General features: G+C 38.2%; 1 protein-coding gene across 1 annotated transcript in view; it reads left to right on the forward strand.

Annotated features, from left to right (window-relative positions):
- Nucleotides 1-6,433: 6,433 nt before the first annotated feature.
- The window catches only part of LOC121878368 (FMRFamide-related neuropeptides-like), a 59,469-nt gene continuing 38,468 nt past the window's right edge, over nt 6,434-27,434 (forward strand). The window contains exon 1 of the mRNA XM_042384571.1: nt 6,434-6,559. The gene's annotated coding sequence lies outside the window, so the exon portion shown is untranslated. The remainder of the gene's footprint in view (nt 6,560-27,434) is intronic.

The following is a 27,434-nucleotide window of genomic DNA, read 5'->3' on the forward strand; positions in this document are numbered from 1 at the left end:
TGTCTGTCTGTCTGTGTCTGTGTGTATGCGTGTGTGTGTGTGTGTGTGTGTGTGTGTGTGTGTGTGTGTGTGTGTGTAAAAATGGATGATAGAAAAGGATAATTAAATCAAAAGAAATCTTTATTTTTCTTACCCGAATGATAAATAAGAACCCCCCCCCAAAAAAAAAAAATTATAATATAGTGAAACAACTTATAAATAATCTTCTTAAGTAAATAAGAGACATACCTGTGAAAGCTAAAGCAATTGTCAATCAACTTTGCCATATGAATGATAAATGACGAGTAAACGAAAACACAAAAAAGCTATTCCTTCTATTCGTAACTATTTATCATCAATATTCCCAGTAACAGTCCATCGCCTAGTAAGTGGGTGTATAATACCCTTAACTCCCAACAATAGGAAGGTAGGAGGTCAAGAGGCATCATTTCATATCACCAACGAGGAGTTAAAACCCAAGGAGGAAAACACGACGAGAAGAGGTGCACCTTTCACCTTGGAGTTCGATTTCCTTTAAAACAACAGAGAACCTCGGGGGCCCCCCCAGCTCACGTCACCCTGGCTCTGGTCGTCCTTCTCCTCTCTGGTAATGTAGGGGGCTGGAGGGTAGAAGAGAGGAGGAGGGGGTAAGGGGGAGGAGGGAGAGAAGTGAGGAGTGGGAAAAGCGAGATGAAGGAAGGGAAGGGAAGATACTCTATAGGACGAGACTGAGAGGAAAGAAGGGAAGTCAGAGGAAGACGGGGAATGGGTTGAAGGAAGGGAGGAGAAAGGAAGAGGTAAAGAGATAACGAAATGGCTTAGAAAGCAGAAAGACAAGACAAGAGAGAGGAAAGCAGAAGAAGAAAGGAGGGGATGGGGAAAGGGTAAAAGACGAAACAAGGAGAGAGAGAGAGAGAGAGAGAGAGAGAGAGAGAGAGACGTATTATGAAAGAGACCATCGACAAATCCATTCATTCTTCCTGCTGAGGGAGACAACAAGAGGACCCTCGCCATAGCGGCTGGGTAATCATAAACTTCCTAGCCATTGTTGTTGGGTGTTGACGGACAGATCCTCTACCCTGATATACACTTTTTGAACACTTCCGACTACTTGTCTTCTGTACGTGAACAAACTCTTACTTACGTGATATAAATAAACCGAAACAGGAATTTTTTTTTCTTTTTAAATAGCTTGGATATGAATCAATATGAAATTAACCCTTTTTATTTGACCTAATCGTGACTTAGCAGCACCAAAAGATTAGGGGAATTAATAAGGATGATTAATTCTTGTTGGATTAAAATATAGCAAACAATTATCTGGAGTGAATGACATAAGGTGTGTGTGTGTGTGGTCAGAAAATTTATTTAAAGTATAGGCAAAGTGTGTTGGATTGTCGACTGAGGGGGGGGGGTGGATGCGAGTATACAGTAGGTGGTGTGTGGATGTGAGTATAGGTAGGTTGGTGGATGTGAGTGTAGGTAGGGGTGGGTGTAAGTGTAGACTGTAGGGATGGACGTGAGCATAGACCGTGAAGATACCGTAGACCTGGCGGTAGAGCCGAGTGTGACTTTAGAAAGGTAATTGGATGAAAAACTGTAATGCTAGTATTCAAGACACCATTTACCGTAAAATGGTGTTGTGAGGAGGCCATCTAAATAACACACTTGAGCAAAGACACAAAGACGGTGGCTAAAACTGCACCGAAATTGCAATTATATTTTGACTCCACTAAATGTGCTCTCACGTCACCAATTACGGAGAAATATTAACTTAAGAGTCTTGGGGAATTCGCATCCAGGTTTAGGGTAAATGACCAGGTTTAGGTTACGTTAGGTTAGCGCTCTCTAGAAATGGCTGGCTAATTGTTCCTCACTCCTAATTGGTCTACGAGTTTATTGATACTCATTATCATCTAGTCTAACCTCATTTCATCATTAGGATTGGTACCCAGTCCTTAATTGATCCTTATCATAATGCGTCTTTACCCTTATGGAGACCCGAGCCCAATGACCCCAAATAATAATAATGGTTAAGGAAGTTTACACTGGTCTTTGTGGTCTGTGTGGGTTAGTTTTGCTCACAACCTCTTCAGATACTAACAGTTATAGTGACGCGTGTGATATTTCCCTCACTCCTAAGTGCTGTTAACTTATATATGCAATAAGTTAATAAAATCTTACAGCATCCTTTGACTAAATTAATAGTCATGATTTTGTTTTTGTGGGGAGTTAGCTACATACAAGAGCATTTACCCATTATAAACACGAACAAGTCACATCAGTGTTTCACCTCTCCAGCCACCCACGTATTCATTACTTGCACATATCGCTCCCTATCTGCCCACAAGTTGTATACAATCTTGCCCTGCGCCATCCAACTTTCGGGAAGACTTTCTCTCCCCCAAAAATACCAACTTGCTACATTATTAAACGATAAAATTTTACACAAACTCCTGATTATTTTTTATTGAGCACTAACTCAGATTTTTCTTGTTCCTACTCCCAAACACCTCATGATTTGTTAATGAAATCACCAACATTTAATTAAACTCGAGAGAACTTAGACATCCTAGATTTTGCTTCTCTTTCTTCCTATACACCTGGGAAATTCAAACAACCGGTCGAGTTGATGAATTACACCTGAGAGACCCGGCAGTCCAGGGTAAGATTTGGTGTATATGAGGACCAGGGGGTTGCCGCCTCTCTCACGAACATTGCTTACAGGATCACCTACTACTTGTGTTTACGTTCACGAGAGAGGAGACGGATGAAATATGTCTGATGGACCAATAACATGTCCACTAACCTCTGCTAAAAGGACATATTGTTGCAGCAGTTTTGGATTATGTCTCCTTAGTCCAACACAGGAGTACTCTAATGATGTCCCACACTACATAATCTTGTCATAGCCATACTACAGATGCAGGCCAAGTTTTATGCTTTACGTTAACAGACACAGTTCTCTGGTACATTAAACACATCGTTGGGCTGTCAAGACAACTCCTGCTGCCTGTCTATAAATATTAACCTGTAAAACATCAACATCACACATCTAAGCGATATCTATGGGATCCACTCGGCGGAGTTCCTGAAGGTTCTGGGCTGCCCTTGCCAATACATGCTAGCAGTGTTTCGTAACTATCAGTATTTCGGCAAATGTAATCAAAATTTTTAATGCTATCAATGTTCGTCATACAACAACGCTAGAGAATTAAAGCACCAATGCCTTAAGGCTCATGAAGGCATCACTTATTAGTCAATACAAAAGTTTTACCAAGTTAATGGCCGGCAATCCAATATTTATGATTTTCCTTATGTTTTCTTACACGCAACGTAAAGTAGCGTAACCTGCTTTAGGCATAATGTGAATATTTATGATTGTAAACGAAGTCTTATATGAAACCGTACAAATTATTTTCATACGCAAATTAATTTACAGTCATAACAAAAAAAGATTATTCCTCTATCCCTATTTAGCGGACACGCACGCACCCACGCACACGGGTGGTTGAAAAATAAAAACAAGGGAATAGGATAGGTGGTGGTGAAGTGTGGTAGAAATATCCTGTCATGACGTGTTTAAATTTTTCTGACAACACCGGACCTATACCTTGCCATGCGGATATACAGCTGTGGTTCATCATTATTCTATGACCAGCAAGGAAATAATAAGTTTCATGAAGTAACTCCAACAGTAACACATCGACATTTTTTTTTACTCAGTTTAAAAAATATTATATAATAACTCTTGTAATTAGTTGTTAAGAATATCTCTATACAAAAGCCTATGTGATATATAAGGCATAAGATATTTCAAAGAGAAGCATCATCATCATCACACTCACCACACAGAAGAGCACCATCATCACACACACCACAAACACCATCGCATTAATCACCACACTGATTGTGATATTACTCCTAACATCAGTTTTAAAGGACATATTAGTTGTAGATATTACTTGTCGAAATGTAAATTATTGTTGTTTCAATTTGTGCAACTTTGGTATATCACTTCATTAAGATATTAATGTTAGTGTTGAAATGGCAATGAACAACTGACTAGAATCATTTTTAATAGAAATATCATTAACATCAAATATTAATTTCCTGGCTACATTGGTTTTGTCCGCGGTGCCCAGCCTGAACTCTTCAGTTTACTTGTGGTTGAATGTGGGTGCGCCAAGTCCGTAGACTTACTAGTGATAGATTGGTCAAACTATTCATCCGTATGTGTGTTCGTGTGTGTATGGCCACGTGGCCATCACAGTGAGCCTCCAACCAGAAACACCACTCCTAGCCTAACCTCTCGTTCAACCTAGAGGGCCTGAGATTATGGTTTCTGACTGTTCTTACAAATGACGACGATGATGATGAACCAGCCAAAAATGTAAACAGCTTTTTATCATGTCACTTAACCCTAAAATTTATAAAGGTGAAGATAGAAGTCACCAAAATCACACTCCAGTACTGAAATACACACGAGTTAATTTAATGATATTTCAGTGATTGCAGAGTTTGTTTATCTACGCATTTAGGTTGAGAAGCAACAAGTAGTGAGTGAGTCACTTGGGATGGCTGAACATTTTACAAGGAGGTATGGTTCACCTGCTGTATATAAAGAGGTGAGGTGTCTGGGTGGAGACAGCACTCGCTTCATCTTCTAATGATCACTGGGTAGATTACAAGCCACTCACAATCCACTAAGCTGTAAAGGCGTACCTAACATTACAGTATGGGAAGTGATGTCGAGCACAGTACCAGCCTTGCTGACTCCTTGTATACCGAAGGCTTAGTATATAGTGTTGTATCCATACTGACACTAACGGACAGTCGTGCCTAGAGATAAAGCAAAGAAAATCGGATGCTTCTCCCTGACTGTTTACAGATTATCCTCCCTGTTGCTCCTCCTTCATATTAAATCACTTAACTTGTCCTCATCACAGTGCTGACTACTGACCACTCGTTCATGGCGGTGTGATCGGCACTGCACTCGACAGGTTTTACTTCCTCAGCTGTAAAGTTAGGTACCCATTTACAGTTGGGTGGACCGAAATTGCCTCAGGATCGAACAAAAGCGTCTTAGGTCAGGAGACAAGGGCTGTATTTACTCGGCCGCCGCACCCCTATATTGATATGATACGGAGGAAATATAATTCACCGCCAGCTAACAGGATTAACAATGTGATGAGTGAGCAGAGGAAACAAAAAAGTCGAGAGAGGGACGATGGTCTGATATGGACATTATATTCCATTCAGGTGTGTGTGTGTGTGTGTGTGTGTGTTGTGTGTGTTGTGTGTGTATCTGTAAGTGTATGCGTGATGTATGTGTGACTACAGTTGTATGCGTGCATGCATGTGTGTGTATACTGTATATGCATATCTGTCTGTCTGTCTCTGAGTTTGATTTCTATAAAAGAACAAATCGTGAAGGACTAAAGTTAAAACAGTCACCCAACACGTCTCAGAATATGCCATACAGAAGAAGTAACCTTAGCTATCTATCGAGAAAAATAAACAACCATGGACTTGAAAACACTGTAGGAGTTGAACAGTGAGGGAAAAACCTTGTAGCGTTAACGAAGAAAATGGAAAAGAGTTTTGTCAGTATATTAAGAAAGAAATAATTAGATTTTCCTATTTATAAAGACTGCTAATCTCTAGGTCATGTTAACTTGATGATTAACTGGTATTTGTAGGTGTATTGATTCGAGTGCTGTAATATGGGCGTAGGGGTGGCTCTATGGGCGTATTATTATGGGTGGGGTATTATGGGTGTTATAGTGTGGGTGTGAGGGTGGCTACGTGGGTGTATCGACGTTGGCGTGTTACCATGGGTGTTGCATTATGGGCTTGGGGTGATTATGTGGGTGTATTAAAGTGGGTGTGGTAATTAGTTTGTGATAATGTGGATAATGTGGGGGCAATGTGGTAACATGGGCGTGGATTTGTTAGGGAAGGTGGAGATTTCATAACGTCGGCAGGAGCGTGGTGACGTTGGAGTGGAGATGATAACATGACAAGTGGCTTGATAACGTACGCTAGTAAAGTAGGCGGGGAGTTATAACGTGGGCGGGCGGCGGGGGTAGTGGTGCCTGTGGGCGTATGATCAAAACGTAAGATATGATGAAAGACGAAGAGTTTCTCCTCTTTATACCGTAGATATTCCCACCTGTTCTTGTTAATTACTGTAGTATAACCGCTCATTAATTTCTTATATTATACCAGTCAATCAAACACACCTGGTTGTTTACTCTAACTCGCTCTGATAACGCGAAAGAGTTACCTGGTAAACAAAATAAGACAAAGAATATGGCTGTGTATGAAGGAGATGCCCCCAGCCTGGCAGCTCAGGTTGTGACGTCAACAATACACCGAAATGTCAGCGGTGGTGTCGGCGGGCGGTGAGGGGCGGGGCGTGACTAACGTGCAGGTATATATACAGGTGACGCCGCTCGCACCCGTCCACTTCCCGTTGGGTCTCGAGTCTACGCACACCTCGTAGCAGCAGTATCAGGCCGACTCGCTCGCCTCTTACATCTCCAGTCAACCAACTTTACCCAGTCGACTCAGGTAGGTGCGTGGAATGTGTTACGGATAGGTGGGTTGGAATGATGTCGGTGTTTCGTTGTTCATTTATGGGTTTCTTGGGAGAGTAGGTGTGTCTGCGTACTGTTAGAAACGGATATATTTTATACTGAAGTAAGTCTTTATGCTGCGAAGTATAGTCTATGAAATTCAAATAAATATTGATCGTAAGTCTTACATCGACAGTGACAGACCTAGTAATTTATAGAAGTTGTTAACGAAGATGTTAAACTTATGATGTTGCGATTTAGTTTAAGAGTCAAATCTTTCAGAGAGCATAAAGACCATATGGTTTTTGAGTGTGATCTTGAGTTAAAGTTACTGTAGGTGTCGTGTACTAGATAGCGGTAAGGTAAGGCGCCCACAGGTAACCCTCGCTCGTCTGATAAAACGTGAGGACGTAAGGAACTTCAACGCTCACTGTTGTCTGTGAATCCATTCGATTTCCCTCCGCGTATCCTGAAGTTTATTGATCTTTTACACTAAGATTAGGGTGTTTATGAGTTAAAAGACATTGTTTTAATTAACTTAACGTTCCTCAACCTTATTAATTTTCACATGGGTGTTTTTTTCGGCGTTCCATGAGTTCTGTTAACTCTTAAGGGCGTTATAACATCCCCAAGACCACAAATGTACTTCGTAAGCGACATTGAGTGAGTGAAACGTCGAAGTTATGATAATTATCGATGTTCAACTCTCCCGTATGACTGACAGCCGACCACTCCGCCAGGAAGGTCGTCCTCCGTCAGAAAGGTTGTCCTCCGTCAGTGTCAAGCTTCTGGATAACTTAAGTGTATTTAGTCTCTGAGCTAGTTCGTCCATCACTGTGGAGTTGATTGTAGTACATATAGCGTCGAATATAGTAGATAACACGTCGAATGTGGTAGATGACACGTCGAATACGGTATATAACTTGTCGAACGAGGTAGATGTAACTTCGAATATGGTAGATAACACGTCAAATGCGATTTTTTTTTTGCTTGAGATAAATTTCGTAAGACTGACACATTACATTAGATCTAAAAGGATGAAATATCCACGACTTTCAATTGCCTGTCTTATCAAGGGTTCGTGTGTCTAAACTTCAATGGATTATGCCTATGATTGTTATCGGCCAAAACTTAAGTCTCGTTGACGATTTCCTTTTCCTGTTTTTTTTTGTGTGTTCATCGTCTTTACCGTAAATTAATATTAGAATTTATATATATTGGTGAATTTCTAGATTCATTTTTACTCGAGTTTTAAAAAAAAAAGTTTATTTTAAGTTTACTTTGAGTGTTTATGAAGTTGGAGATTTTCAATAGTTTACCCCCAGAGAAAATCGGATCTGGTTTTATACTACTCAGTTTTCCGTTAAGTTTATACCGAGGAATTTGTTCAACTTTCTGTTCCTCATTAACATATGCTGAGGAAATATCTGAATATTATCAACTAGGAAATTTTCGCCATCAGCGTCTGTAGGCATTATATATCTCCGCGGTGTCTGTCGTTACAGTCACTCTTCATCAGTTTGTGGTTATCACATATCTTGTCTTGCGTCAGTCTTACCCAGTTTCGACATCCTGCATTATAGTGATTTCAGTTTGTTAGTAAAATATTAATTATTGTTATTAGAGACCCACAAGGTAAGTGACTATTGTTTCTATGTTACTGTTATTGTTTACAGTTGTTTATAAGTTGTTTTAACAAATTTCTAATAATTCAGGGCTCATGACTCATTATGCTAGTAGGTGTTTAAAGTTTTGTTGTGAGTAGAGCTTTCATCATTATTCAAAATTCTCATTGATATTTATTTCTTCTGATGCTTCTCACTGGCATGACTACAAGTTTCATCTGTTTACCTGTATATAATTGTTAATAAACTCGTTGCAAAGTGAGGTAGAGGAAACTAGATCTATTCGCATCATTTCTTAGGAGTGGGAGTTAAAGGGAATCAAAATCTTCCCATGGTAGGAACACTTTTCAACTCTTTACTCTCACTGTTTACTAAGTTATTGTGTCATGACATTCCCGTCTTCAGGTGTTCTTACAAACCCATGACAGCTCCTATTTAATGTCACCATGACTTAACCTCACATACTATCATACCCTTACATACACTGAACAACCAGGGTAACAGTACACACCCATGGCGTACTCCAACAGTCATTTTACAAACCAATCACTTTTAAGACATTTTGGAGATCTTGCGATTCTCCAAACAGTTAGAAATTCTTGGAGAACGTGAAAGGCGCCTCAAACCCTCCAAAACGCTGGCTATCTTAAGAGTTGTAGAGAATATTGGAGGAGTAGCAGCGTTTACCGTAAATCAGGTCAACGGGTTCTTACTGTAGAGGAATTATGACTGTATACAGAGAGTTAGGAGTGTAAGGCAGGTGGACGGGTGTAGATCAAGTTACCGATATCTACATAGATTAGGCAAAGAATAACAACAATTATTTCTGGGATTCGCATCAATAACATTTTGTGTTTTTGTAATCGAACGACTTATACAGTTACCAAAAGCAGTGATTCTTCCTTACTTTCCTGAGGCGAAAACTGTGTACATTAGGTAGAAATATCTAGAGCAGCTCCACCTAGCCTAACTTAACCAAACCTGGCCTAATCTGACCAAAACTACCTAACCAAACCTAACCTCACCAAACCTAAACAAACCAGACTAGACCTAGGAAAAAAAAAACACTTTCAACGAGCCCAAAAATTCTATGGCAAAAAGACCGATACTGAATATTCATGTTACCTATAACAATAAAAAAAGTATCCTACATGTTCTTTTATAGAATATTGAATGGCTAGTTGTTTTGGAGGGAGGGGTAATCTTATCCACCTTTGAACTAATTGAGTTCTAGTATCGTGAAGTGTACAGATTAAGTGAAATAGACCAAGAGCCAGAATAATGGATAACGCATGAGATAAACATACTCAGTAAGGCTGGCCTAATGAGATTAAAGACACCTCTAGGCCAGATGAGTAACATTAAGTAGGAATGTAACTTAAAATTAATCGAGTGAAAAGAAAATATCGGCTAGTTTAATCATGTCCTATTGGCTGTTAGTAAAGATAACACTACTTTTATAACTATTTTTGCTTATTGATTTTTTTTTATAAACGAAAAGAACAGCATAATGGTCTTGAGATGTATTGCCTACGGTTCCAGAATTAAAACACACTCAAGTTTCTGATGGGAGAAGAATTTTGAGTTTTTAGTTTAATTTGTGTGTGTGTGTGTGTGTGTGTGTGTCAGCCGCAACACCTCAGAATATACAGTACTCGTGCGTGCGTTCCTCTCTCTCCGTTCTTGAACATTGTGCGAGTGTTAAGTTACAAAATACTGTATACATATATATGAACGTACTATACACTAAACCATTTGAAAGAGAATAATACAGCATAAGAATAACTGAGTCTTTGTACAATACACTTACTGATCTAGTTTCCGGATGGAAGTTATGTTGTATGTCACTAATAATTTATATATGCCTCAAAATCATAAATATTTGAACATCAGACAACATAACTGAAAGCAATTGCAATATGTGAAAGAGTCAAATTACTCAGCCTGGTATAAAGAAAAAGGAGGCAAACAGCGCTCTAACTTAAGACTACAACACGGTCCTGTCGTAAATCTCATACAGAGTTGAGTCAGCCGTAATATGTTCCTTAAGTAGCCATTACTCTTCGTATTCTCCGGTTGTGTATTAAGTGAATTTTATAACAGTCACTCTTCGAAGATAATATATCTACTGTTTCTTTTCTTTTCTCTTGCGTTTAAGCTTAATTCATATTTCATGGTATAAATTTTAAGTAAATCATATAGGGGAGTGTCTTTCTGTGTTCGTGTGTGTGTGTGTGGAGAGAGCGCGAGAGATCTTTTTCGTGGTATAGTTGAAGGGGAAAGGCACACACGACCAGCCAGTGACACAATATCAACTTTGAACAACAGGAGTGAACCATGTCTGAATGAGGCGCCTGGGGTCTTGTAACAACGATATATCTATAAATACCTACATAAACATATCTAAATATCTCTGATATACACATAAGAACTACAAAAAAAAAATTATATATATATACTTAAAGAAGAATCATTTTAGAAATTAGTGAGACGCCAAAAGTAAGAGCAACATTCACGTGAAAGTTTGTGTGTACATCGGGTAGACCGCCACTGGGGACGCTGTCAATACACTCGACTGTTTCTCCCGTTTTTGCGGATTACTTTCAATATTTTTTTTTTTTACAGTTGACTAATGCTCTTGTGGCTGCTGTTTTATTTTCATTTCTTTTATCTCTCCGTCACACAGAGTAAGAGGGATAGGTTTATCATGTGTTTTGTATCCGTGTGTGTGTGTGTGTGTGTGTGCATGGATACATGTTTGAGTATTTGTGAATGTATATTTTTAAGTGCATGAATGTGCGTTTTTTTTCACTACGTCACTCTCTACAACTACCGTATTCATTCCTACATACGCAATTTTCTCGCTAATTTTAGGGAGGATTGAAAGTTTCCCTCCGTCATTATGCTCTCAAAAAAAAAAATAAGTTTGGCTTCGAGTCTGGAAGAATTTAGCCATGTCTCTCACCGCCCTGGATTTATTATATAATGTCATTCTTTGTTATATTTATTATCTCTGAAATTTATTAGCTGACGCATATTTTGTTTAGACTCAAGTCCAGAATCAATTATGTAAATACCAAGAGTAGACACACAAATGATATTTCCCGGTAAACTCTGATGTTGCCAAGCTGCCGAGGCTGGTGAAAGCGTTTAGGATGCAATGTGAGACGTTCAACAGTTTCGATTTAATTTAGTATTACGACTTATCTTTACTCGTCATTACAAGTGGAGGTGGATTTTAAGAGTGTAAACGACCAATCCGTTAACCTATCTTCATAAATTCATAATACAAATAGTAAACACTAGATACAAAGGATTATTTCTTCTGACCTACAGGCAGCAGCATCGATAAAGTCCCATCCAGTGTCAAAAACATAATATATGTTGTTACAGTACCTACCAATTACTAAAATTCTTAAAACACACTTAACAAGGTATCACACGGATTCGATAATTGTGATTTAAATTAAGCTTTCTCTTTGTTATGGGTAAAAATCTATAAACGGCAGAAAACTTACAAAATTGAAAAAAAAAATGGATAACTTGTGTTGAAGCTCTACAAGATTTATAAAATAATACGACACAGCGAAAGTTTTAATATTATTCAGTCTTTCAAAGTTTCGAATTGTTTTTTTTACACAGAATCAGGAACTAGTGATGGGTATCGATAGTGTGTTGTTAAAATATCAAATTTATTTCTTACTGTGGATTTGATTTTTATACATTAGGACCTTTAAAGGATTGGCCCCTGAAAATTAATGATTAGAGTAGGTTGGTACCTATTCGAACTATATTCCGGTTTTAATGATTAGGTTAAGATAGGTTAGGTTAGGGTCTATTTCGATTCGGTGTCAATCTTAATGACTGAGTTAGGTAAGGTCATGTTAAGGCTTCCTCCCTCTTCCCTCTAGAATATATTTATTAACTAAAGAAAACAAAATCCTGCACCCCCCCCAAAAAAAAAGAAGAAGAATCACGATCAAATATTTTTAGGAGATTGTATCCTAACATCATCTGCACCTTGTTCAGTCTGGATGTAACTAGGTATGCTTTCTAGATCAGTTTTGGTGAAATTCCGAGGTACCTTGCGGTCAAGGCTTTCCAACCCAGCTGATCTCTCTCTCTCTCTCTCTCTCTCTCTCTCTCTCTCTCTCATTTTCTCATCTTGGTTATTTTGCCTTTCTTTCCGTCTCTTCTTCTCCACAGTTATCTCACTTTTCATTTTTATGCTAGTATGGATAGATTGGCTGTCATAGTATTTGTAGAAAGGACACAAACAGCTAAACTGTAATACATTATTGAATACGTTCTTTTATGTTTTATTTTTATTTGTAAATTTAAGGTTATCAAGATTGAAGTATTTATCATTATAGCGCTTGTTGGAACCTGTGCGCCAGTAACGAAGCAAACAAAAAAAAAATGCCTCGGTAAAATAAGACGCTAATCCTCGCTACGGAAGTACAATACCATCCAGCAGTAAGTCTCTGTCTGAACTCTCAGGCCTTTATTTCTCGCTAATTAAAACAATTAAACATGCAGTATACTTCTCTAATGTTGGTATATTTTGTCTCATTTTTTTTCTTCATGTTTCGAGCCCCACACACTACACATTCATTATTCCCAAGAACGTGTGTGTGTGTGTGTGTGTGTGTGTGTGTGTGTGTGTGTGTGTGTGTGCATATTTCAGTTTCAACTTTAATAATGCAGGTGTATAACTCTCGGCTACTTTAATGCTCCACCTCAGCCACACTGCGATATTATATTACCCTTGGTACAGTAAGGTACATGCTAAGGGTTCATTGCTGTCGCCGTTTATCAGAAACCGGGTATATTTACTCCCACTGATGGAGAGAGAGAGAGAGAGAGAGAGAGAGAGTTGCAATACAGTATAGCCTTATGCACCATACATTACAACAACCTTAAGCATTTATAAAAAAAAAAATAATCGGATTATAAAACGGCATCAATTTCCTCAACAATTCATCATGTACCCAACCGAATCAATCACATTTTCAGATTAAACAAAGCCAACCTGAAATCCACAGAAATTATATAAAATAATAGACATCGACGAGATTTGTACAGTTGAAGTGAAAAATGATTCTCAAACGATTCAGAACAACGAGATCTTCCTCGTCATCGAAATGAACACATTAACCAGCGAGCAAAAATAATGAGTTAATCTCATTTCAATTGACATTTTTACCACCTGTGTTAAAATTCCTTAACCGCTCAAAATCCCTTCGCGTGGTTATATATGAACGTGTGCGTGTGTGTGTGTAAGATTATATTTTGTGCGTGTGTGTATATGAATGTGAGTGTGCATGTGTGTGTGTGTGTGTGTGTGTGTGTGTATAAGAGTATAATATTCTGTATGTATGAACGTATGATTTTTACGCGTATGTCTATTTGATAGTATGATTCTTGTGTATGCATGTATGTTGTTGTTGTTATCTGCATACGGGGCGCGAAAGTTAAAAGCAAAAAAAAAAAGGATGGATGCATGGAAGAGTAAACGGAAAAGCCGTGGGAAAGGAATTAAGAAACGGAAGAATAAAAGTGCTGGATAGAAGGAAAGGAGAGGAAGGGAAGAGCAAAAGTGGCCTTGACGTCGTCCATCTTGGTGACATTTGACTATCTTCGCGACGTTGTCCATTTGGTGATGTCGTCTATCTTGGTGATGTCGTCTATCTTGGTGACATCATCCATCTTGGTGACATCATCCATCTTGGTGACATCACCCATCTTGGTGACATTATCCATCTTGGTGACATTATCCATCTTGGTGACATCATCCATCTTGGTGACATCATCCATCATATTGGTGACTTTTGATCATATTAGTGGCTTCTGATCATATTGGTGACGACGTTCATCTTCGTGACATCGTTCATCTTGGTGACTATTCATCATCGTAGTAACATTGATATCCATCTTGGTGAATGTATGAGTGAGGTCATCAAGGTGTAGAGGAGGAGAGGGAGGAGGGAGGAGAGGGAGGTAGAGGAGGAGGAGGGAGAGAGGGAGGTAGAGGAGGTCAAGTTGGAGGGGGAGGAGGGAGAGTTGGAGGGGGAGGTAAATGGTGAGGTGGAAGGGGATCCAAAGGGGGAGGGGGAGGAGATATGTGGAGGGTAAATATTAGAATATATTTACTTCTCAGTTCGAAAATATTCCTCAATATATCCCTGAATGAGAATATATTCTTCAGTACGGGTATACTACGTACCACGAATATATTTCACAGCTGAAGTAATCTCTCTACTGTGAATACATTTCTTAGCGGATCTACCCTGTTTACTCCGAATATATTTCAGAGAGGCTATACTTAGTGGAAGTGTAAGTTCACCAGGAGAATCTATTCCATGGTATATATTTCTCATAATATTGTGAAATTCAGTGACAAAATAAAATACCCATGAAGGATATACATTTTACGATGACTATAATCTTTGGGAGTTAGACACCATCCTGGGACTCGAGTTGGTGGGAGGGGTAAAATAGGCGAGGGCGATTCATGGTACTTAATGAGGCAACAGGTAGGCAGGTAGGTAAGGTAGAACTGGTGAGAGGTCAGGGTGAGTCACGGTAGGAAGTGTGTCAGGAAGGTGGGAGTTATAGTCTATGTATGTTTAAGACTCGGACTAAAATATCGAATTATTTTCATGTTTATGATACAAGCATTTAAACGTTAATAATAATGAAAGGTGTATTGTAGTGATGTTAATTAGGAATTTTAGCCGAGGTTCATTGGTGGTGATGTGCGAGTTAATTCCTTTGTGTTTTTATCTCTGAAGGATATTATTCATTTCCTCTTTGCTGGATAATACTGATAAAATATTTCCTGTGTAGGATATAATTAATATATCTTTGAAGAATGTTATTAGCTACCATACTTTATGTTCACAGAGATCTACTGAAATTATGTGAAGAAAATAATGTTATGTAAACCAAGTATTACGCAACTAACGTATATATATATATATATATATATATATATATATATATATATATATATATATATATATATATATATATATATATATATATATATATATATATATATATATAAAACACATGCTGTACATTGTAATCTTAATCCTCGAGTCCAGTCGTGTGTGGTACCTGTTGGTGTGTCAAACATATAAACTTTATATTTCCAACATCGTCCATTTTTCGTGTAAAGTGCTCGAAAAATTATTTGTTTTTATAAGATATTAAAATACGTGCAATAAAAGAGTGCGATGGTAACATTGCCATTCACTGTTATGGACTCCCTGCTGACTTTATTGTGAACAAGTTTTTATACGTTTTGGAAACGGAGCGCATCTAACATTGTTTTTATCGCTGTATGTATGTGTGTGTGTGTGTGTGTGTGAGGCTAGATAAGGTTGTGCTCCTAGGTGACTCCAATGTCAGAGTTGGCAGAGATGCTAACATTTGGTAGGGAATCATAAGGATAAATGGACGAGGCAACTGTAATCCCAACGGCCTACGCCTCCTCAGCAAGTATGCTGCACATAACCTCACTATCACCAATACCTTGTTTAGGCAGGACGATAAGTTCAAGGGTTCGTGGCAACACCCACGATCCAAACACTCGTCAGAGGGAAGCTCTTACTTCACGTCGCCCCAAAACAGCGAAGGCAACAAGCCTTCAGAAGAGTTTTTAACACTAAGCGATAGCACATGCTTTCAGAGAACAGTTCGAAAATGGGTTAATAAACAACCCGACAACAAACAACTTGATTCCCAGTGCCAAATGGGATATTCTCGGCATTGTTATGACAAATACCTCCAGAGGGGCTCTCGGTCAGATCGAAAGAATACACCAGGACTGGTTTGATGAAAATGACCCGGAAATCAACGTACTCGTCGATGATAAACGTGCTGCTTTAAAAAATAACAAAGCCTTGATGGAATCCCAACCGAGGTGTATAAAGCAGGAGAATCTCTGCTTACCAGCCGCGTCCACTCTCTCCTGGAGAATATAGGGGAAAAGGGGGAAATCCCCCAAGCTCTTAAATGCGCCCCATTGTTAATATTTATAAGAACAAGGGAGACCGGTCAGACTGTGATAGCTACCACGGGATCTCTCTGAAGAAGTGCCAAATCGACCACCTCACCTGGCAGACAATTACTCCACACCGTAACGCTTGGTGGAGTACTACACGAGAAGGTGTGAATACTTTCGAATTAGCAGGCAGGCAAGCGACAACGCCGGAATGACGGTGCCGCTGCCCTTCCCGCAATAGATGTAATCCTCCACATGTGCAACATCTGTGAACGATCCTGCCGGTCCCGTATCGGCCTTTCTAGTCACCCCAGAACTCGCCAACAAAAATGACATCCTTAATAACTCGTATAATTTTATCATAGCTGGATGATCGTCATACTCGATTACGAGTGACAGCAAAATAGTAAGTCGTAGAGGCTGTCTACGTGGTAGACATAACTGTCCTTATCAAAAATACCTGGTTATGTACAGTTCTGAAAACAACGACGGTGCTGAATATGTCCTTCAAAGCATGAGTTATTTAATTTTGTGGTAGTGAAAATAACAACTAAGCCTCTTTTTCGGTAAACAACGAAGCGATGTCTCCAGCACTGCGACTCGACAGATTTCACACTCCCATCTGTAAAATTATGTACCCATTCTCTTCTGGTTGAATTGGGGCTTCCTAAACAGCCTACCCTGTGGGAAAGGCGGGGCCGCCCACTGAGGGTAAACAATAATAAACGTCTCCACAACGAATCAAAGGACCTAATTTGTATAAATTTGTTTCACCAAATTGAGGATCGATATTTGAACCCTTAACACTTTCTAGAGCTAACATACCTAGCCATATATCTTAGAAATAGGGTAAAGCAAAAAGCGATCATTAACAATTAAAAGAGTTACTCCCTTAGTCTTTTTGTCATATTTTCCTCATTTTAAATATTTGAAAATTCTGAACGAGGAGCACAAATAAATTTTGGAAGATTATAACATGACTATATAGGTTTAGAAATTAATACCCAATGTTTCCGTTACACACAGTCGTATAATATCTAAAATATTTTTGATGTTCGTATTTATTCTGAACCTGTTTTTAAAGTGATATCAACTATTTTTATGGATACAGTTGGCGTATTCAAACAATATAAAGAATATCCATTGGCGATATATATCTGTTTGTAAAATATTATGTGATACCTCCATGAACTTTGAGCGATACATTAATGTGTATAGACCACTGCCTGCTGTACGTGTAATGTTGTACGGAGGCATTTTGTGGTAATGGAATAATAATGAGGGAGGTGATGTAGGGGGAGACTTGGCAACGTAGTAGAGGTGGTGATTAAAGCTTCAGTTTTCTCTCCACCACATATTGATAGAAAATAATCACTTAATTTACATACAGCATATGTACTGTATATAACATACGTGAATATATATATTACATATTTACTCATCATCCACACGCATCTATTTCCATAATATCTGCCACCTAGCCACCGAGGGGCCACAGTCAATTAATGTCCAACATTAATTGCCAGAAATAATTATCACCGAGCCGCTCTCTTTACACACAGACCGAAAAGATCTCTTCTACTATTTCTCTTCAATAAAAGGTTTTGGAGGTGTGCAGAGTATTAACCAGGTGTAATTAATAGTGTTAATTAAGTGATGACAGGTGCAACATTGCATTCATGCGACCATCCGTCTACATGGTCGAACAAAGTCAAAATTAAATGTTTAAGGATTTATGAAAGATAAAGATTGTAGTGGGTGAGTGAGAACAATGACAGACGAGAGAGTAATGAAATAATTGGAGTATAGTCAGAAGAATAGATAAGGGGGAACAATAAGGGTAATAGAACATATTAACTACAAACTTTGAATATAAAAGGAACAAAAAAGTGGGATCCATAAGCCCTCTGTGCACTAGGAGACTTCTCTTTGTGCGATATGAATGAGAGAGAGAGAGAGAGCCCATTTCCTAACAAGGGTAAAAAATATGAAATCCTATTAAAAAAAATAATAATCCACAGGCATATAATTTACAGGGATAAAATTCTCTACATCCCCCGTGTAATGTCAACCAATAACTACACCAGTTATCAACATTATTATTAACTTCTATTGGTGCTGATAAAACCAGTCTATATATCAATTCACAACCCTTTAATGCATCACTGAATATTCAACAGACACCTGAATATTTTTGGGGGTTAAATTTCCGCTTCAATCGGTAATTGGACGAAATTGAATTGACTTTTGCAGTATCGTAATAGGATGGGTGACCTGACACACACACACACACCCCCCCCCAAACACGTACACATACATATTACAGAATGGGTTGAATAGGTAAAGCTTTCGTCATTATGAACAAATATTTCATAAACTGCATTTTAACTCTGACGGAAATATGTATGAGTTTATGCAAATTTTTCGCCCGTGTATTTCATATTAGCCGCGATGACGTGTTTACATTCTAATTACGTTTACCCCAGCTCAGGTGAAACTGTGGCTGATATTGATAACTTTGTCTGTCTGTTAGTTTCTCTTTCTGTCTGTTTATCTGTGTCTGTTTATCTGATGTCTGTCTGTCTATCTAATTACTTTCCCTCTCTCTCTCTCTCTCTCTCTCTCTCTCTCTCTCTCAATGCTCTGTATGTGGCGAGGTTATATGTCATTCCGGGTTTTTTTTTTTGGGGGGGTGTTTTGAGCCACGGCGCCCGCTTTCATTCCTAACAACGTCTACTATCATTCCACTCAGTTTACCCTCATTCCACTCTTATATTCACCCCTATGCCGGACCACCCTCATTCCACGCCGCCAACCCCTCACTCCAAGCCACGTGCCTTCACTCTATCAGCGAGAACAAATATGACAGTAAAAAGCTCACATGAACGGATATATATATTCAAGTCATATTGGGTTATAATAGTCACACAGAGGAAATATGTATTACCATATATGTGGGTTTTTAGGTGATAATGTGAGTTTTCTTTTAAGCATTTTTTTAAGTGAAACAGAAAGAAATATAAGGAAAATAAAAACTATGATAACCGTAGACAATATATTTGTCTTTTGATTCATATATTATCGAGTTTATCCTTCTCATGGGCTGAATTTTTGTGTACTTACATGGTAGTCGATTTTTCTCAATTATGTATATATTTTATTTAAATTCTCAAAATATAGAGATCGATTGTATACTGTAGTTTTCCCTTAAATGATCACCGTTTTACGTAATATCACATAATAATTATCTGTTATCACTTTTTTCTTTCATTTTCACTTGCAGTTATTCATCATCTTGGTAAACATAATTAATAAAGGAACACATACTTTTCTTAGTTTTTAAAAGTTGTTGTGTACTATAATGTAGAGGGCCAGTGAAACTTTTAAATATCTGAGAGAATAAAAACATAATTAATTCTTGTATATAAAAGAAAGTAAGAAACCTAAGTGAGGCACCTAAAGACATATAACAATAACCATATAATAAAAGACAATTAAAACGCCTAACTACAGAGAAAATATAAATAGTATTATTTCTTTGTTCTTAAAATTTCTTATTATGGGGAGGAAAGTAAGAGGCAGCGAACACAGCAGGCAGTTCCAACACCTAAAGATATTAAGATAACAACAACACTCGTCTCTGAAACCAACAAAACCACCTCTGGGAAGTATACAGTATATTATCTAACACGAGCCAACAGCAGCACCTGGAGTTCCCCTCCACCCCACAGTGATACTCCTGTGGAACGTAAGCATGCCAGACTAACCCTCTCCCATCTTCTGCCTACAGTTGACGGGCGTTCGTTTCTTAGCCTCAATGATTCTATTCATTCTAAGAAAACGGGGATGTTGTGATTGTTTATCGATAGATCAACAAGACGATACGCTTCCTAAACGATATACAAAGAGACCCACCATGATCCTCATTACTGCCTCAAGAGAGTCCATAAAGGAACGTCAGGTATTCAGACAAAGATTAGAATATTATACAGAAAATTGGAAGTCTCTCATCGTTTTTAAAAAGACTATCTCAGGGTGGATATTTTTCAATGCAAAAATATGACAGGCGTTAAATTGCTCTCAGAAGATGCAAATTGTCTTGATGGAGGTAGTTAAGACCTTAAGAAAGAAATACATTATCAGCTTTTATCTACAAGGGAAGCGAGTCTCCGGGTTTCTATATTCGTTGAGAAAGGAAGGCAGAGGAAGAGAGGAAGGTAAGGTGCACAATGGTGATGTAGATTGATGAAGTATTTAGGTACTCAGAGACAAGTACTTGTTTTAAAAAGTAAGTAGAGGAAGTTAGATTGTGTTGTACATGTACAGTATTGGTAAATAGAGATATGGTAGGTAGAAGCATGCACGTTCTCTCTCTCACACACACACACACACACACACACACACACACACACACAAACGTACACAATCACATGCAATCTCTGTCTTTCACAAACAAACAATGCCACCTTGCAACCTCTTAACCCAGCACAGAAGAAAGCAAAACATAGTTAAACTTGACAAAGCAAAACAATAACGTAATAGCTGCCTTTTATCCTGAGAGCGTGACGGAGCGCTTCAGCCTTCTGCAGCAGTAATTAGTGTTCACCTGCAGTAGGCACTTGGAAGTGGAGGGTGGCAGACAGGCACACGAGGAGGACCTGTTCATGTGTTAGGGACGTGCTCACTTCAGGTACCGCCCTCTTACCCCTTTCTCCTGACGATGTGTCCTCTGTTTGACTCACGTGGCTGTGTTATGTTGTCACCGTGGCGAATGGATCGTAAACTCTAAAGTTGTATCGCTGTTTGATAATGATTCTAGATCTTAACAATGAAATGTGACTTACCCTCTGTATATCTAATGTGATTTTGCGGGAGCGGTGCAATGTTCACATCCACAACTGTATTTCGCGAACCCAACATTCCCTACTGGTAATATTCCTGACGATGAAACTTTCAGATCTACAATTAAGGGCAAGTGACGTTCATGTGTTGTTTAGCACGTTCTGGCCATTCTCTATTCATCATCTCAACCCTGACACTCCTCTCACATCAACCATTCCCCCAACATGTCAGTGAATTCATTATGACTATCTCTACACAACATAAATTCCTGTGATTCTATGCGAAATGGCTATAGTCCTTATGCGTCTATTAGGGTCCTTGTATCCCTTGTATGTTCTCGGACTGTCTCAGAGTAAAACTGTACTGAAATATCACTACATTCATAGCCTCTAGTGGTGAGGTTCAGCAGCTGTGAGACATCTTCTTGACATGGAGACAGGTCTTTTGTTGTGTCCCGAGAGACATTAGAGTTTAATGGGTCGTTTATAATTTGAAGATTGCTGCTCCATTTTAATCTTGGAGCGAGGACCGAGGTTATATTTTACGGACTACATTTTGTTTTTAGTCGTTATGAACATTCTTTAAATAACTGCTTTTCATGTACCTTACAAGACAAAGGTAATTGAGTATTTTCTTTATTTAAACAAAAAAATTTTACACCGCAGTATTCTAGAAATTCCATAAAATAATACTAGTTTGTTTTAAGAATATGATCAGCACACACAGGAGAGTCAGACGTCACATAACCAATGAACAAATACACTCCAACACCTGCGCTAACACAACATATAGTAAGTAGTTATAATTTGAGATCGTTGACAGCGCTTCAATACCTAAAGTCTTTAAGTGTGTAATAAGGTTAGTAATTACGCTAGTCTATCAACACCTAATTATTGTGAGACTCTCAATCAATGGATAGACAAATTACTAAAAAATAGATACAGACATATAGATAATAGTCAGATAGAGAGACAGTTGGGTAGATAGATATCTAGACAGGACTTAATAAGACAGACAGACAGGCAAATTCGATGCAAACATGTTGGACAAGTCATCAGTATTTTTATTATATATTAAAGGTATCGGGTGGTAATCTATTTTAAACAAAAAACTGTCAGTGGTTCATTTGTCAACATAAATCCCCCAACTAGTTCAAATAATTATTACGGAGTGAGTTAAGTCAGTCAGTTATTTGAGTTAAATCAATCAAAAATGTGTTATCATATTGGTGTATACATTTTTCTTTTCGTTTAAATTTAGTAGCGATGGTTCCTTTAAGCCATTGTCAAAATCATGTGAGATGTATGAGGGTTCTGTTTTTCTGAGTGATGTTGGGTCAGTGGCATTTGTCTAGCCTACGGGAGATATGTTGTTTTAAAAGTAGTAGTAGTAGTAGTAGTAGTCTTGCGTTCCTTCCTTGGCTTGTGGGTCGACTGACTGAAATACCACGAGAGGGTTTAGTATTGACAGTGAGTGTGTACCTGCCTGAGGGTACTGGACGGAATGTGAGATAGCTTTATGGCACTTTTCTATTTTACTATGTTAGTTAAGTTACCCCTTTACTCATCCCGATCAAATGCACACAGATTATCTCTCTCCTCTCTCCTCTCCCTCTCTCTCTCTCTCTCTCTCTCTGTATGTATCATTGGTTATAACACAGAGCACAATATGTAAGAACAGCTGCTATCCACCAGGTGTTATCCGTCACTGCCTCATGCACCATCCATCATCATCATCCTGACACTCCTTCTCTCCCTTCACCATCCATCTTTCCTCCGCATTTGCCATTTATTTCTCTCTTTTCCATCTCCCTTGATTTATTCTCACAAGGGCTATCAGTGCTCCCTCTTGCCTGTGCTATTCCTTCATTCTATACTTATCTTTGGCTTTCTCTCATCCACGTCATCTCCTCTACTTCATTTCACTTTATCCCTATCACCTTGTATTTTTTGTGTGTCACTCCTCACATATTTCCCTCACCTTTGCACAATTTAATCTTCATTTATTTCCCTCCCTCTTCTCATCACTTTATTTCCCGTCATCGACAATCGTTACGCCTCTTTCTTCGTTCAATCCTCACTTTCTGTCTCTTTTTTTCATCGTCTGATTTGCAACGATAGAATAGCCACATTTAGGTTAGACATTGATGTAAATTCTCTCTCATTGTTTGGTATTGAACTCAGTCGGGTTAAAAAAAAAAGGCATAAACTAACGGTGAATAGCAAACCCATGAATCTCTTACTAATAATACCGATTGACACACGCACACGCACACGCACGCACACGCACGCACGCACGCGCACGCACGCACCCACCCACCCCTAGTACTCGTTAAGTCAGAAAGGAACGCTATTTTATAAACGTAATACTCTTTAACTATGGCTTCTATTTAGTTGAGACCTGAGATAAGGATATGACTAAGGAATATGATGAGCTACGAAGCCATCCATCTGAGTAAGACCAGAAGTGATGTGTATAGAGGGGCGGCAAGGCTGAGGTAGTTTTGTGAGGTGGACGGACGAGAGGAGGAGGAGGGGGGGGAGGCGATGAAAAGTGCCTGGAATGAATCATTGAGATGGAGGAGATCAAGAGAAAGTGTAGATAAATGTTACGGTAGAGAGAAGTGGATGAAAGAACGGGGAAAATAAAAAAAAATACAGCAGAAGAAACAGAAGAAATGAAGACGTGACAGAGATGGAACTGATAACTCTAATATTATCATAAAAGAATGGCTAAAGTAAGCTATAGTGTATTCAGAAAAATAAATAAAATTACAGCATTACGCGAGTTACTACGAGACATATTTAAGGAATATTAGTAATAAAATATGTTAAACTTGGGAACTGGCAATCCGTGTGTGTACAGTGATAATAAATTTATTTCAAGGGGGATTATTACTGAAGGGAAATGAAAAAAAAGAGCAAGGCTAAATAATTCGGTATTCATGAAATAATATGATCATTTTAGCGTGACGTCTTTATTGGTCGTTACGTATAGTGAAATATGAATATTACAGCTGCATTGATTGTAGTAATTATAATGAGTCGTACCAGCAAGGCGGTATGATTTATTTGTTATGATTGTTTCGTTCTTTAAATCCTGATTAATAGTCGTGTAACTATTTCGTATCGGAGTCTCATTTTAGTAGTTCGCCAACAGCAATTGGTGAAATGTTATCCACTTTGTTATTAAATAGTGTTTGGCTACATATAGTTGTGTTATTTGGGACAAGAACAAATGTGAGGAAGATGATAAAATGATTCACAAAAGGGGAAGCTGCGAAAGTTAGCATTTAACCTTTCAATTATTTATTAAAACAATATTTGATCTACGCCTTTTAAGGACATTTCACTTAAGGCAAGTAGAGAAAATTCTCAGCTAAGTGTTTGATAACTTTTGCAACAATTTATTTACGATAAATAATATTTCCATAAAGGGGAAATTTCTGGACATATTTCTCTGAAACTTATCTTCTGAATCCATATTCCTCATTAGTTTCGACACTTAAGTTTAATTTAATATTTGTCGTTAATTACATTTTAACTTAAATATTGAAATCATCTATCAAAATTATATATTTTTTTAATATCGTATTCGATCCGAAGGTTTTTATTTAAATAAAATTTATATCTTTCCGTAACTTAACTTGCCTCTCACTATTGTATTGGGTAGACCAAGAGGTGGACAAGGTTCTGAGACAGAGGTAATAAAACATGGGTATGAGATAAATACAAGACAGGTAAAACCAGGGAAGGACTAACACAAGTATAAAAATTCACAGACTTTCATCCTGAACTTACATACTCAGTTTTCGTAAAGAATCTTAGCGTCCACTGACTCAACACTTTATATTAATTCACTGTATAAACATTATACTAAGGAGAGGTGTTGGGGGAAAAACAGCAGATATAATAGATAGTATAGACAGTGTTTCACATATATTATCATATGAATAGCAGTTATGGCCAAGAAAAATACTGAAGATCATTAGAACAGATGTAGACGGACGGCTCACCAGCCTGCGTACCAGTGGACAGAGTAAGTGAAACGTGGGTAGTAAACACCGCAGAGTTTTACAGCCCGCAGCACTCGTCGAGTCATTTGGGATCTCGGATAACAATCATCACATGTAATTTTGGATAGCTAAGTTTTATTTTTGATGTAGCATTCAGGTGAATGAGAACACTTTTGTACAAATTAAATTGGCATGTGTTCACCAGAAATATGACATTAAGTATAGAAACTAAGTACAACAAATATTTCAATCGAGTTGTCCGTAAAGTAAGGATTATATTTCTAAACTTATTTTTTAATACATTGTTTCAATATTATTTGTAATGAATCATGAATAGTGATTTTTCCAAGAAATTTATTTTGCGTCTGCCACAATGTACGCATGGAAGGGGGGGGGGGAGGGAGGGGGACAGCTCCATATTAAAGATAATCACCGTTTCCCAAATCGATATACCGGATTTCTGGTCTCTGTTCCACTTTGAGGTTTTGGCGGCGACAAACATTTGTACTGAATGTTTGGTATATTTGGTGAGAATACACATTATACAAGACGAGAGACTAAATAACAAGGTGTTGGGGAGTGTGATGAAGGTAAACAAGAGGTGGAGCAAAAATCTGCATATTTAATGAAGCTCCTACTCCACGCACTACACACACACACACACACATTAAAGAAATTTGCTCACCGGGTTTATAACTCTGAGAACTCGCTTTAATGTGTTGTTGAAAGTCCAGCCAAAATGAAAACATGCTTGATAAATCCATACTTACACGCAGTTATAAGGAGGTGTGAGTGTTATTTATTATTAATTAAAAGTCACGGTAGCTTTAATGTGCATCTCCCTCAGTACATCTCAAGTGTTAAAATTAATTAAAAATAGCACGTATGTTCCTGTATTTTGAGATGTTAACGTCTCTCTCTCTCTCTCTCTCTCTCTCTCTCTCTCTCTCCTGATCGCATGTACCCGACACGGACAGCACTTGCTAAAGGCGTCCATCCCTGTATTTCACTCCGTTAATCAATTGGTTCTGGGATAAAACTGTAGATTTGTACCGAGATACAAACAGATGCTGTGGTAATTTAACGACACTAATAAGAATCATTACACCAATGTATATATAATAAGTGTACTAGTGTCAAAATTATAAAGGGGAGTACTCCAGGGTAAGTGAATTAAGATTAGAATACAAGTGTAAAAGAATAGCAATAAAAATACCAATGTAAAAAGAATATGAATGAGTATAAATAGCAAAATCAAGACTGAGGGAAGAGAAGAGAAGAGGAGAGGAGAGGAGGGAAGGCGAGGGTAGAAGAGGGAGGAGAATATGTCCGTCACTTCCCGGTCAATTTTACGGTGTAGGCGAGAGCGGATATTGCCGTAGTGGTCAACTCCGGCCAATTTTCCCTATGTATATCCGCTTAGTGCATACTCCCGAATAATTCACACTCACAGATAGGAATACACCTCTACAGGTACACAGGAAGGAATATCCGTATAACAGGGAGAAATATCCGGTCAACATGGAGGAATATCCGCCTACACAGGGAGGAATATTCACACAATAAAACTGAGAAGAATGTTTATACAATTCGGATATCTGCCAACGTAAACAAGAATATCCATTACACAGAGATGAATATCTACCTATGTAACCAGGAATATCCTTTACACATTGAAAAATATCCACATATGTAAAAAAACGAAATACCACCTCGACACTACATCATCTCAACTCGGTGTCTAACTCAGTCAAACCTACCTAAGACAGATAGAAGGAAAATATATGTCTACTCAATGACGTCACGCCAGTGTGAGGCTACGGCTGGGCTTGACAGATATGAAGAGCTGGGATGGAAATGTAGGCCTTGGTAGCAGAGAGGCTATTTATGTGTGTTTGATTGTGTGTGTGTGTTGATACCTACAGCGAAAATATACACACACCTCATTTTAGTTTTATACTTTGGTCTCCCGTCATTTTAGGGGTTTTAAATTGTAATGATATGTTAATTGTAAAAGTTTTGCGGAAAGGTAAATTTTAAAATAATGTTTCGAGTTTTTTTGTATATTACCTGTATTTTTTTAAAATTTCCTGTCTTCTCTCTAAGCTCTGACGAAAGGAAATGATTTTCTGAAACGTTATTAATTAAAAACCCAACTTAGTCCAGATGTTTGTGTTTTCCCTGATTCTCCTCTTTATTACACCTCCCCACACACACGAAACAAATACAAAATACATCCGAAAATATACAAACACGTCTACCAGTCCTTCTTTCTCTAACTTATACTATTATCTTGTGTTTTGTCGATATTTTCTCTAATTAAATGAATTATCAAGTATTTAATCTGTGTGTGTGTGTGTGATCACTGTTGGGTGTTGACG

This window comes from Homarus americanus, unplaced genomic scaffold (assembly GCF_018991925.1).
Source record: "Homarus americanus isolate GMGI-L3 unplaced genomic scaffold, GMGI_Hamer_2.0 scaffold41027, whole genome shotgun sequence".
Classification (NCBI taxonomy): Eukaryota; Metazoa; Arthropoda; class Malacostraca; order Decapoda; family Nephropidae; genus Homarus; species Homarus americanus.